Raw genomic sequence first — 15,069 nt, forward strand, 5'->3', positions numbered from 1 at the left:
GAATTTTCGGGATATAACAAGACGCGGGTTGAATTTTAGGGACAAGCCTAATGTGTAGTAATATTGTACTTGTACGTACCAAATCAATTCGCACTTCCCTCAACCAAAAAGAAAACGAAAAAAATAAAACTATTCACACCACACAAAGAGAGAGTCTTGCCCCGTTTTACTATACAAATGCTATTCAAAGCTACTCCCTCCTTCCATCTATATAGGGCCTAATGCGTTTTCCGATGCTAACTTTGACCAAATACTAGAGCAATGATATATGACATGCAACTTACGCAAAGCACATCGTTAACTTCGTCTGTGAAAGGTTCTTTCAATGATATAATTTTCACATTGTGCATGTCATGTACTATTAATCGTTAACTTACTCATCTAAACAATTTTGTTGATTTGTGTGATATGCAAAAGAAGAAAGATATGGATAAAAATATTGTCAAATTGAAGTTATTTCCGTTTTCACTTAGAGATTGTGTTAAAGTTTGGTTTTCGTCTTTGCCTAAAAATAGTATTGATTCTTGGAACAAGTGCAAAGATGCTTTTATCTCTAAGTATTTTCCTCCCGCTAAGATCATCACTCTTAGGAACGATATCATGAATTTTAAACAACTTGATTATGAGCATGTTCCCCAATCTTGGGAAAGAATGAAATTAATGCTTCGCAATTGCCCTACTCATGGTTTGAAATTATGGATGATCATACAAAATTTTTATGCCGGATTGAATTTTGCTTCTAGAAATCTTTTAGATTCAGCCGCGGGAGGGACATTTATGGAAATTACGTTAGGAGATGCTACAAAATTGCTTGATAATATTATGGCTAATTATTCTCAATGGCACACCGAAAGATCTTCTAGTAAAAAGGTGCATGCTATAGAAGAAATCAATGTTTTGAGTGAAAAGATGGATGAACTTATGAAGATGTTTTCTCCTAAAAATACTCTTCTTGATCCCAATGATATGCCTTTGTCTACTTTACTTGAGAATAATAATGAATCTATGGATGTGAATTTTGTTGGTAGGAATAGTTTTGGAAACAACACATATAGAGGGAATTTTAATCCTAGGCCTTATCCTAGTAACCCTTCTAATAATTATGGAAATTCCTACAACAACTCTTATGGAAATTTTAATAAGATGCCCTCTGAATTTGAGAGTAGTGTTAAAGAGTTTATGATTTCACAAAAGAATTTTAATGCTTTGCTTGAAGAGAAATTGCTTAAAGTTGATGATTTGGCTAGGAACGTTGATAGAATTTCTCTTGAAATTGATTCTTTAAAGCTTAGATCTATTACTCCTAAACATGATATCAATGAGTCTCTCAAAGCCATGAGAATTTCCATTGATGAGTGCAAGGAAAGAACCGCTAGGATGCGTGCTTCCAAAGATGCCTTTATTAAAGCGTGTTCTTCCAATTCCTATGAAAACCAAGATGAAGATCTAAAAGTTATTGATGTGCCCCCCATTAAATCTTTGTTTTGCAATATGAATCTTGATGAAACTGAATATGATCTTCCTTTACCTAGAAGCCGTTCTAAGAATTCGGAGTTTCTAGATCTTGATGATGAATTTGATGAAAGTGGGATTGAAATAAATAAAAACCAAGATGTTGCTAAACCCACTATTTTGGATCTCAAGGAATTTAATTATGAAAATTGCTCTTTTATTGGTTGTATTTCCTTGTTGCAATCCGTGCTAGATTCTCCTCATGCTTATAGTCAAAATAAGGCCTTTACCGAACACATTATTGATGCCTTGATGCAATCTTATGAAGAAAAACTTGAGTTGAAAGTTTCTATCCCTAGAAAACTCTATGATGAGTGGGAACCTAATATTAAAATTAAAATTAAAGATTATGAGTTTCATGCTTTGTGTGATTTTGGTGCTAGTGTCTCTACTATTCCCAAAACTTTATGTGATTTGCTAGATTTCCGTGATTTTGATGATTGCTCTGTAAACTTGCATCTTGCGTATTCCACTATTAAAAACCTATGGGAAGAATTAATGATGTTCTTATTGTTGCAAATAGGAATTATGTGCCCATAGATTTTATCGTTCTTGATATAGATTGCAATCCTTCATGTCCTATTATTCTTGGTAGACCTTTCCTTAGAACGATTGGTGCAATTATTGATATGAAGGAAGGGAATATTAGATTCCAATTTCCATTAAAGAAGGGCATGGAACACTTCCATAGAAATAAAATAAAATTACCATATGAATCTATCATGAGAGCCACTTATGGATTTCCTACCAAAGATGGCAATACCTAGATCTATCCTTGCTTCTATGCCTAGCTAGGGGCGTTAAACGATAGCGCTTGTTGGGAGGCAACCCAATTTTATTTTGTGTTTTTTGTTTTTGCTTCTGTTTAGGAATAACTAATCCATCTAGCTTCTTTTTGGATGTGGTTTTATCTTTTAATTAGTGCTTGTGCCAAGTAGAACCTATAGGATAACCTACGATGATAGTTGATTTTGAATCTGCTGAAAAACAGAAACTTTGCACGCACGAATATAATTTTTTTAAATCACAGGAATGTTCTTTTGCGTTGATTCTTTTTGCTTATGTTCAATAAACAAATTTACCAGGACTTCCTATTTTGTTAGAATTTTTAGAGTTCTAGAAGTTCGCATTAGTTACAGATTGCTACAGACTGTTCTGTTTTTGACAGATTCTGTTTTATGTGTGTTGTTTGCTTATTTTAATGAATCTATGGCTAGTAAAATAGTTTATAATCCATAGAGAAGTTGGAATACAGTAGGTTTAACACCAATATAAATAAATAATGAGTTCATTACAGTAACTTGAAGTAGTCTTTTGTTTTCTTTCTCTAACGGAGCTCACGAGATTTCTGTTGAGTTTTGTGTTGTGAAGTTTTCAAGTTTTGGGTGAATTCTTTTGATGGATTATGGAACAAGGAGTGGCAAGGGCCTAAGCCTGGGGATGCCCATGGCACCCAAAAGATAATCCAAGGACACCAAAAAGTCAAAGCTTGGGGATGCCCCAGAAGGCATCCCCTCTTTCGTCCACTTCCATCGGTAATTTACTTGGAGCTATATTTTTATTCACCACATGATATGTGTTTTGCTTGGAGCGTCTTGTATTATTTGCGTCTTCGCTTGTTAGTTTACTACAATTATATTTTCTGTACACACCTTTTGAGATATCCATACATGAGTTTGAATTTGATAGAATACTCTATGTGCTTCACTTATATCTTTTGAGCTTGATAGTTTTGCTCATAGTGCTTCACTTATATCTTTTGAGCGTAATAATTTTTGCTCTAGTGCTTCACTTAGATCTTTTAGAGCATGGTGGTAATTTGTTTTAAAGAAACTATTGATCTCTCATGCTTCACTTAGATTATTTTGAGAGTCATTAACAACATGGTAGTTTGCTTAATGTTAATATACTTAGTGTTCAAGACATGTGAAACTTTCTTTTGAGTAAATTGAATACTAAGATAAGTTTGATGCTTGATAATTGTTTTGAGATATGGAGGTGATAATATCAAAGTCATGCTAGTTGGGTAATTGTGAATTTGAGAAAGGCTTGTGTTGAAGTTTGCAAGTCCCGTAGCATGCACGTATGGGTAAAGTTGTGTAACAAATTTGAAACATGAAGTGTACCTGGCTTGTGCATCCTTATGAGTGGCGGTCGGGGATGAGCGATGGTCTTTTCCTACCAATCTATCCCCCTAGGAGCATGCGCGTAGTACTTGAATTTTTGATGGCTCCTAAATTTTTTGCAATAAGTATATGAGTTCTTTTGACTAATGTTGAGTCCATAGATTATACGCACTCTCACCTTTCCACCTTTGCTAGCCTCTTCGGTACCGTGCATTGCCCTTTCTCACCTTGAGAGTTTGTGCAAACTTCGTCGGTGCATCAAAACCCCGTGATATGATACGCTCTATCACACATAAACCTCCTTATATCTTCCTCAAAACAGCCACCATACCTACCTATCATGGCATTTCCATAGCCATTCCGAGATATATTGCCATGCAACTTCCATCATCATCATCATGACATACATTACTTTTGTCATATTGCCATCGCATGATCATGTAGTTGACATCGTATTTGTGGCAAAGCCACCATGCATTATTTTTCATACGTGTCACTCTTGATTCATTGCACCATCTCGGTACACCGCCGGAGGCATTCATATAGAGTCATACTTTATTCTAAGTATCGAGTTGTAATTGTTGAGTTGTAAGAAAAATAAAAGTGTGATGATCATCATTATTAGAGCATTGTCCCAAAGAGAGGAAAGGATGATGAAGACTATGATTCCCCCACAAGTCGGGATGAGACTCCGGACGGAAAAAAGGGGGAGGCCAAAAAAAAGAAAGGCCCAAATAAAAAATTGAGAGAAAAAGAGAGAAGGGACAATGCTACTATCCTTTTACCACACTTGTGCTTCAAAGTAGCACATTGTTCTTCATGTAGTGAGTCTCATATATTGTGCTTCAAAGTAGCACCAAGATCTTCATGATAGTGAGTCTCATAAGTTGTCTTTTTATACTAGTGGGAATTTTTCATTATAGAACTTGGCTTGTATATTCCAATGATGGGATTCCTCAAAATGCCCTAGGTCTTCGTGAGCAAGCGAGTTGGATGCACACCCACTAGTTTTCTTTTGTTGAGCATTCATAGCTCTAGTGCATCTGTTGCATGGCAGTCCCTAGTCCTCATGTTGCCATCAATTGATGGGCATCTCCATAGCCCATTGATTAGCCTCGTCAATGTGAGACTTTCTCCTTTTTGCCTTCTCCACACAATCCCCATCATCATATTCTATTCCACCCATAGTGCTATATCATGGCTCGCGCTCATGTATTGTGTGAAGGTTGAAAAAGTTTGAGATTATTTGAGTATGAAACAATTGCTTGGCTTGTCATCGGGGGTATAGAAGTTGGGAACATCTTTGTGTGACAAAAATGAAGCATAGCCTAACTATATGATTTTGTAGGGATGAACTTTCTTTTGCCATGCTATTTTGAGAAGACATGATTGCTTTGAATAAGTATGCTTGAAGTATTATTATTTTTGTGTCAATATGAACTTTTGTCTTGAATCTTTCGGATCTGAATATTCATATCACAATTAAGAAGATTTATATTGAAATTATGCCAAAGTATCACTCCGCATCAAAAATTCTTTTTTATCATTTACCTACTCGAGGACGAGCAGGAATTAAGCTTGGGGATGCCTGATACGTCTCCAACGTATCTACAATTTTTTATTGCTCAATGCCACTTTATCTACTGTTTTGGACTATATTGGGCTTTATTTTCCACTTTTATATTATTTTTGGGACTAACCTATGTCACGACCGGTTTTCCGGGTAATAAATTTCCAAAAAAGACCGTCGTGCTCATGAGCCCCAGGATTACTGTTAGCTGATGAGGCTCCAACTTGATACAGAAATTCCAAGCAGAAAAACAAAATATGTAGTACAAGACCATTCTGGCCTGTGAGTACAACAAATGGTTTCTAGAGGTTGATGGCGGAAGCGGGTTGTGAAACATCAGTGTCTATGGGACTCCATTTCCCACGGGAACAGCTGACCAGGTTAACTCCTATCTTCGCGAGGCTGCTATCTCCATTACTTAGCTGCCGGGGCTGTCATCGCGTCGCTCCTCTCCGCGCAAGAAATCTGGCCAAGACAATAGCCAGGGACAAGCCAGTGAGTACTTTGAATGGACTCGCAAACATTATGAACACAGGTATAATATAACAATGATGTGCTGAAAATATTTTATGCTCATGACGTCAGTCACAAAAGATAAATAAATCTCTGATGCGTGCAAGCAAGTTATTTATAAAAATGCAATAACATGGTAGTATTAAAATTTATGAAACAAATAACAAGCAATGCCACAGTCGGGCGTCTTAGCGATACCACATAAAGGGCTTTAAAAGAAATGCCACAGTCGGGCGTCTGAGCGACACCACATAAAGGGATTTAAAAGAAATGCCACAGTCGGGCGTCTGAGCGACACCACATAAAGGGCTTTAAAAGGAATGCCACAGTCGGGCGTCTGAGCGACACCACATAAAGGGCTTTAAAAGAAATGCCATAGTCGGGCGCCTGAGCGACACCACAAAAAGGGCTTTAAAAGAAATGCCACAGTCGGGCGTCTGAGCGACACCACATAAAGGGCTTTAAAAGAAATGCCACGGTCGGGCGTCTGAGCGACACCACATAAAGGGCTCAAAATAAACAATCATAGTGAATATCCCGGAGGTAGAACCATCCCAGAGATGCTTGATAATAACAATAATATCACGGGTTAGTCAACAACAATAATAATCATAGTCATCACAAGTCACAAGTAGTAATTCCATTTCTGGTTAACAGTTTCACCTCCGAAGACCGACACTAAGACCGACACCTGACCCATCCCAGACTGTAATCCTTAACCATGGACACGGCTATTCGAATAGGTTTATTCTCTGCAGAGGGTGTACTCTTTACCCACGAGTAACGGATTTCTTTAGTCCATCGGGACTAATTCCGTCTACGGTCTTTTTGTTGAAAACACACCTAACTTGCACACACCAGCTTATCTCACACGTGTCTGGAATCACCCATGACACCTGTTAAGCAAACTCTAAGTGGGGAGGCTACAACCTCGCGTAGCATGGGATCAAATTTATATCGCGTGCTCTAAGGGGTGGCCTCCCCTCTCGGTCCCAACCGGAAACACCCATGCCCCCGGACCAGGTGGCCTGCCTACCAGCTACAACCGGTATCTTCCACCATGGCCTCTCTGTACGGTGTGTGCTAGAAAGAGGTTGACAACTTACTGAATCGTACTCTACTTGCTGTAGAGACGAGTGGTAGTACGAAACAAGTATGGGGGTTACTGGCACAAGACTCAATCTACGATCGACTCAGGAGGTTTATAAGTATTCCCTGCATGATTAGCATGACGAATATATTTCAACCAACAGAGTCACCACTCATATCACCTTGCCATGCCATACCAGACATAACCGTCCCGACGGAGACCGGCGACAAACTCATGCCTACCCAAGGCAGAGGTTTTTCCCGGGTTCCTGCCGGTATGCATGCAAGGCACATGAGGGTGATTATCATCACAAGTGTGTCCATTTCCAACAGCATGGAAATCACTAATATGCACTCATGCATATGATCATACTACATGAAATAACAAGTCCTTCGAAATGCGGTGGTGTTATAAATGTATCAACGATCACACCAAAAATATTATGCCGGGATTAAGAATGCTTGCCTTCAATGTGTGGAAAGGCAGGGTGCACTCCAAAACTTGAAACATTTCTCCTCTCTTCAAAAATCCTATTTTAGCAATATAAAAGAATTAACACACAAAAATAAAAACAGCACCAAAAGTTGTTCTGAAATTTTCTCAAATAAATCTTAAAATAAACTAGGTGAAATTTGAGAGAGGTAGGAAAAAGAATTATTTCATTTGGAGTTATATTTAAAAAGTTATAGCCAGTCAAAGTTGTGGTCAAAATCTGTTATTTAAAATAAAACAGAAAAGAAAACGTTTCAGAGGGAAATACGCTTTCGGAGCGGGGGAAACGTACTGGGGGAATTACGCCTTCACTTAATCCCACGTGGACAGGCACGCGGTCGCTGACAGTGGGTCTAGAGGGCCCACTAGTCAGGTTTGACCAGTCTATCCCTCCTCTTTCTCTGTCCCAAGCGGAGGCGGAACTCCGGCGATCGCCGCCGGCGATTGGCGGCTTTGTTCGAGAAACCGAAGCCATCCACGGGCTCAGGGGGTCGAGGCGGTCCCGCCGGTGGGTGTTACGGTCTCGGGGGTGGATGGGGTCGTCGGCGGTGAGCTTCGCGGCGGATGGAGAGCTTCGGGAGCAGAGTGTGATTGGGGTTATGGTGATTCGTGATCAACATCGAGTAGTGGGAATGGTTCACGGGAAGATGAGGAAGCTCTTGGTGGAGAGCACGAAGAGTGGGAGGTCCTGGTGGTGCCGAATTGGCCGGGGCAGTGGCGGCGGCAGGAGTTGCCGGAGATGAGGAAGGAGGCCTCCCCGGGTCGATTGGCTGCCACGGGAGAACTAGGGGAGCATTCTAAGATTGCCTGTGTGCTTGAATGGGTTCGGGGTCCTCTTTTTATAGCTCGTCGAGGTCGGTTCCACGGCGGCCGTGGATAAGCCCTCCGGCGAACCGCCTCTCTGTAGCCAGGGCGACGTGGCGGCGACGAGCGCTAGTGGACACACTCGCGGATGAGCACGCATTGTTCCAGGGGCCAGGTGGCGAGCGGAGGAAGGTTCAGCGGCGCCGACATGGGCAGAGGCTGTCGGGCGGCGGCGGCGGCTAACGCTTGGCCTGCCGAGCGCGGCAAGGAGCGGCTTGGCGCGTAGCTGTGAGAAGGGGAGCACGTGGCATGATGCCGCGGAGCGAGCCAAAACCGTGGGGCCAGCGTGTCGGCTCGGCGCACGGGTCGTGCAATACGCGCGCTCTGGGCACGTCCCGTGCATGCACTGAGTGTGCTCGACAAAATACTAGAGCATGCTAGAGGTCGGAGTTGAGGCTGGGGGTTAATAGGTCTAGGTTTGGGCTTGCAAGGAGATCAGTGGACAAGCTGGTTTGGTCAGGGGATCGGGTTCACAGTGCAAACCAAAAATTCATACCATAACAGATCCTGCCCATAAGGTGTTTGGCAAAATGCCAAGGGCACTTAGGCAAGTCTTGGAGTGGTCAAAAACTCCAGATGGAAGTCTCTTTAGATGTACAAGAGGGTGGTGAGGTTAGTTGGTCAAATGCAGCAACTTGTTAGTGCAAGTTTTACAAAACTACATTTCTGGACAGGAAATAAATGACATTATTTCATGAACCCAAAATGATCCAAAGGGTACATGCTCCTGGATTTAGGGGTTTTGTAGGGCTATCTACAAGTAGGAGAAAGCACAAGATCATTGGAGCAAAAATAAATAGGGTTGCAGTAGAAATCACAAGGCTGGACCAGAATGAAAAAGAGGTTGATTCACTCAATATTTTCAAAGAACAGCACTAGGTTTTTGCATAAAGTTGAATCATATGCTACTAACAATATCCCATAATTTTGGTGGAGGCCAGGAAGAAATATTTAAATGGGTTGTAGTGCAAAATGCACTCTGGACCAGAGAAGGAAAAATTTAGTGTAGGGCTCAAAATATTTCATGAATGAAATATATTTTTGCATAAAAGTGATTTAAAAATATCACATGACATCTCCAATTTTTGGTTGGATTTTTAGAATAATATATCAAATGGTTGCAGTTCAAAAAGAGCTCCAAAACTTAAAGAAAGTCATTTTAAAGAATAAAGCTCAGAGTGAAATAATTTAATAAATGAATCTCCTGATTGAAAGATGTTTTTAAATGAGAGGGAAAAAATAAGTCCAATATATTTTGGAAGGATCCACTTGGGAAAAACTCCTTAATATTAAAATAAAAGTTTTGAAATCAACAGAGATATACTTGCATGCAAAAAAATTTAAACTCTTGGCAAAATTTTAATAACTAAAACCTGGTTAAATTTTTGGGGTGTTACAATACTACCCCCCTTAAGAAAAATCTCGTCCTCGAGATTTGCTAAGAGCCGTGTTAAGAAAAAATTTACGCAATAAAGATGTGGCTTTAGTGAGAGGGCAATAAGTGGTGAAAAAAATCACAGTGTGAAAACTAGTGCTGCGTGGAAGAGTCTACGGTTCGGGACAAAATCGTGAGATTTCTACGCTGGATATAAATTTAGAATAACTCCTAAATTTAAATATATGCTAGTCGTACCCGAGAGCACAGTGCTCTCTCTGGCCGACAGGTGGACCCGGGGTCCACTGTCAGTCTCCTCTTCTCCCTCTGGTTTTCTCTTCCTCCTCTCTCCCGCGTGCTTTCCCGCGCTTTCTCCACCGGCGATGCCTAGCGCGTAGGGCATCTAGGCCGTAGCATGGTAGTGCGCGGCGTGCTAGCTGCCGGTGCAGCGTGCACTCACCTCGCGGGCCAGCACGCTGTCGGCACTGCTCGCGGATTCGACTCCGAACACCGGCGATCGGCGACGAGCGGCGTTGGTGGACTTCGCCCACCGTACACCGAGCTCGAGCTATAAAAACGGCCGGGGTGTCCTTCTCTTCTTCCTCACACCTGGCCTCACTTCTCCTCCTTCTTCTTTCTCCATTACTGCTTACAGAAGCTTGGGTGAGGCTCTAATGGAGGAGGCGATGCCGGACTGGTTTGTGATCCTGATATGCGGAGGGCTGGCGACACTGCTGGGGCTCTCTGTGCTCCTGTGCGCGATGATCCTCGATGAGTGTCGCGATGCTGCGGCTCGGGTGTTGGCTCTCCGCGGTGGTGGTGATCATGAGGAGTAGATGGAGTGTGCCGGGTGCTAACTGTTGTTAGGGGGTGATTAGCTGGATGTAACACCGTTGCAAAGTTTTGCAAACAGTGTATGTGTCCGAATGATTATGGTTGTGAGTTTGCTGCGTGGTGCTGTGTGAAATTAAATAATCCACGTCGTGAGAAGGGGCATGTGTAGCAACTCAGGGAAAAGAAATCTCACTCTAGGATTTTGCGAGGGAAAAACAGTTAATTTAAAGGAGCATAAACCACAACAAAAACTACACACATTAGCAGAAGCCAAATAATTGACTCGTCGCACAAACTCAGGGTATCACGCATAAGTCACAAACATAAATAAATGTTGCAAAAAACAAATACAGTAGTGACGTCTAAAATGAAAACGGTAACTGGGCGGGGTCCTGATAAAATGTCTCTGGTAAAGGGATACACTCCTCTTCTATCGGAGGCAGTGGATTGACCAGTCGATGTATGCGTCTCTCCGGGTCGGGTCTCAGTGATCTGCCGATGGCAATCTGAGGACTTAAATCTGCGAGGCTCTGGAGATAATCCATCACTCGCTGGTTCAAATGCTCTTGAGCAATGATGTACTGGATAAGGTTGGCTAGCACTTGGTCTCTCTCAATGCGTCCACCGGGAAAAGATGCCACTCCTCCGGGTGCTGCACGGCTCGGAAAGTAATAATATCCTCGTTCGCGGGCATAGGGTACTGCGGATCGAAGGCGAGCAATCGCTTCTTTCGCAGCAGCTTCTATGGCCAAGTGTGGGGTTGGCATAGATTTCCCCACGAAGGAAACTTCCGTTGGATCTTGGTTGGGGTCTACAGGAGGAATGTGTACTGCTGCCCAATATTCCGAGGTGGATGGGGTGATCCTTGATTTGAACAGCTCGTACTGAGGTGGCTGGGTAGAACCCATGGTACTGCGGGTAAAATCCCACAATATTTTGACAAAGCTACCTGGGGTTGCATCTGGGGTTCTCAGATGAATGTTGGGGCTCGGCATGACAGGAAAAAGTTGTGAGTGTGGTGCACAAAGTGAGGGTTGCTGGGTAAGGTCACAAGGTGGCCTTTATATAGCAATGGAGCCGGATCATTTTACCGTGGTGAAAGGTAATAAATTGCCAGCTTAGCTCCAAAGGTCAGGTCAGTGTCAGAGATACACATATCTCATAAAGAGACGTGTTACTGTGGTTGTCGTCGGGTTGGTTTTGGTAGTTGTGCTCGGAAAAATATGCAACTATGCGCTGACCAAAAATGCAAGGCCACTATTAAAACAGAGGCACAACGACAGGCTGCGTTAATATACACGGTCGCACGATTACAAAGTGAGGATACACTGAAACTCGGTGCTACTCATACGGCTTAGTCTACCTCGTTAATGTCTAAACGGGCGCGCCTGGTGGATGTCGAGGCTTCTCCACGTGTCTCACTGCCGGGATTAGTCGGAGATGGCGGAGGAACTGCAGGGTCGGGGTAGTGATGATGACCATCGCGGGGATTGTTGGCCACAACCCCGTTGGAGTGTGCTCCCAAAAGGCGACGAAGCACTTCTGGGGTCATCAAAGCATCTCGGCTGATGGCTGGAGCTGATCTCGGAGTCTCGATCGGTTGTCCAAACAGCACGACTGGTTTGTGGGCGTTGGACTCGTTTTCTTCTCTCGCCGGGGCTCGACGAACCAGCTCTCCACGAGCTGCGATCAGATCAATAGTGATCTGGTCGAACAGTGCCTCTAGTGCACTTACATAGCGCACTAGGTGCAACAATGCGGGGTCCGTCTCGTGATCTCCGTTGGCAACTTGGGGTGGTCTACCATACCCTTCACGTCTGGGGTAGTAGTGGAACGAGCGACAGTTAACTCTGGGCGACAAGTGCCTGAGATGAACTATAGCCTCTCGAGCCGCTAGTTGTATGGCTTGTGGCTCAAAGGAAGTTGTTCTTCCAGTGAACCTGTAGGGGGCGTTCGGGTGACAGTCCCCTACCGTAGATGTGCAAGGTGGCCCAAAATTGACGGTCTTCACCGCTCATGGGTCCTTGGTACACAACAAATTCCGGTGGCTCTTCTAACGCATAGGCACGACGGGTGAGGTTCGCGAGGATGGTCACAAAACCTCCAAGGTTGGTTGCTGTGGTCTCATTGTGCACTATGGGGCCAGGCATTGTGGCTCGGTTTGGGGTAGCGGCTGTGCTGTGCTGGGTTGAGACTAGCGTGCCCTTTTTATAGGAAAAAGGGGACGGAGTCTTCTTCCGCACGCTTGCGAATGAGGCGCCTTGGGTGCTGGTCACTGGTGTGCGATCGACAGGCTAGGCTGATAGGTTGGGCACCGACTGCCAAAAAGGTGTTGGGTCACTGTGTGGCTATCTTGCACGAGAAGCTTGGCTGGGGTTTGGTTAAGGTCTAGTGGGTTGGTTTGCCTAAGTTTATAGACCCGGCTAAGATAGGATTAGCCAATGGTCAGCCTGGCTCTGATACCAAGTCTGTCACGACCGGTTTTCCGGGTAATAAATTTCCAGAAAAGACCGTCGTGCTCATCAGCCCTAGGATTACTGTTAGCTGATGAGGCTCCAACTTGATACAGAAATTCCAAGCAGAAAAACAAAATATGTAGTACAAGACCATTCTGGCCTGTGAGTACAACAAATGGTTTCTAGAGGTTGATGGCGGAAGCGGGTTGTGAAACATCAGTGTCTATGGGACTCCATTTCCCACGGGAACAGCTGACCAGGTTAACTCCTATCTTCGCGAGGCTGCTATCTCCATTACTTAGGTGTCGGGGCTGTCATCGCGTCGCTCCTCTCCGCGCAAGAAATCTGGCCAAGACAATAGCCAGGGACAAGCCAGTGAGTACTTTGAATGTACTCACAAACATTATGAACACAGGTATAATATAACAATGATGTGCTGAAAATATTTTATGCTCATGACGTCAGTCACAAAAGATAAATAAATCTCTGATGCGTGCAAGCAAGTTATTTATAAAAATGCAATAACATGGTAGTATTAAAATTTATGAAACAAATAACAAGCAATGCCACAGTCGGGCGTCTTAGCGACACCACATAAAGGGCTTTAAAAGAAATGCCACAGTCGGGCGTCTGAGCGACACCACATAAAGGGCTTTAAAAGAAATGCCATAGTCGGGCGTCTGAGCGACACCACATAAAGGGCTTTAAAAGGAATGCCACAGTCGGGCGTCTGAGCGACACCACATAAAGGGCTTTAAAAGAAATGACACAGTCGGGCGTCTGAACGACACCACAAAAAGGGCTTTAAAAGAAATGCCACAGTCGGGCGTCTGAGCGACACCACATAAAGGGCTTTAAAAGAAATGCCACGGTCGGGCGTCTGAGCGACACCACATAAAGGGCTCAAAATAAACAATCATAGTGAATATCCCGGAGGTAGAACCATCCCAGAGATGCTCGATAATAACAATAATATCACGGGTTAGTCAACAACAATAATAATCATAGTCATCACAAGTCACAAGTAGTAATTCCATTTCTGGTTAACAGTTTCACCTCCGAAGACCGACACTAAGACCGACACCTGACCCATCCCAGACTGTAATCCTTAACCATGGACACGGCTATTCGAATAGGTTTATTCTCTGCAGAGGGTGTACTCTTTACCCACGAGTAACGGATTTCTTTAGTCCATCGGGACTAATTCCGTCTACGGTCTTTTTGTTGAAAACACACCTAACTTGCACACACCAGCTTATCTCACACGTGTCTGGAATCACCCACGACACCTGTTAAGCAAACTCTAAGTGGGGACGCTACAACCTCGCGTAGCATGGGATCAAATTTATATCGCGCGCTCTAAGGGGTGGCCTCCCCTCTCGGTCCCAATCGGAAACACCCATGCCCCCGGACCAGGTGGCCTACCTACCAGCTACAACCGGTATCTTCCACCATGGCCTCTCCGTACGGTGTGTGCTAGAAAGAGGTTGACAACTTACTGAACCGTACTCTACTTGCTGTAGAGACGAGTGGTAGTACGAAACAAGTATGGGGGTTACTGGCACAAGATTCGATCTACGGTCGACTCAGGAGGTTTATAAGTATTCCCTGCATGATTAGCATGACGAATATATTTCAACCAACAGAGTCACCGCTCATATCACCTTGCCATTCCATACCAGACATAGCCGTCCCGGCGGAGACTGGCGACAAACTCATGCCTACCCAAGGCAGAGGTTTTTCCCGGGTTCCTGCCGGTATGCATGCAAGGCACATGAGGGTGATTATCATCACAAGTGTGTCCATTTCCAACAGCATGGAAATCACTAATATGCACTCATGCATATGATCATACTACATGAAATAACAAGTCCTTCGAAATGCGGTGGTGTTATAAATGTATCAATGATCACACCAAAAATATTATGCCGGGATTAAGAATGCTTGCCTTCAATGTGTGGAAAGGCAGGGTGCACTCCAAAACTTGAAACATTTCTCCTCTCTTCAAAAATCCTATTTTAGCAATATAAAAGAATTAACACACAAAAATAAAAACAGCACCAAAAGTTGTTCTGAAAATTTTTCAAATAAATCTTAAAATAAACTAGGTGAAATTTGAGAGAGGTAGGAAAAAGAATTATTTCATTTGGAGTTATATTTAAAAAGTTATAGCTAGTCAAAGTTGTGGTCAAAATCTGTTATTTAAAATAAAACAGAAAAGAAAACGTTTCAGAGGG

This window comes from Triticum dicoccoides, chromosome 3B (assembly GCF_002162155.2).
Source record: "Triticum dicoccoides isolate Atlit2015 ecotype Zavitan chromosome 3B, WEW_v2.0, whole genome shotgun sequence".
Taxonomy (NCBI): Eukaryota; Viridiplantae; Streptophyta; class Magnoliopsida; order Poales; family Poaceae; genus Triticum; species Triticum dicoccoides.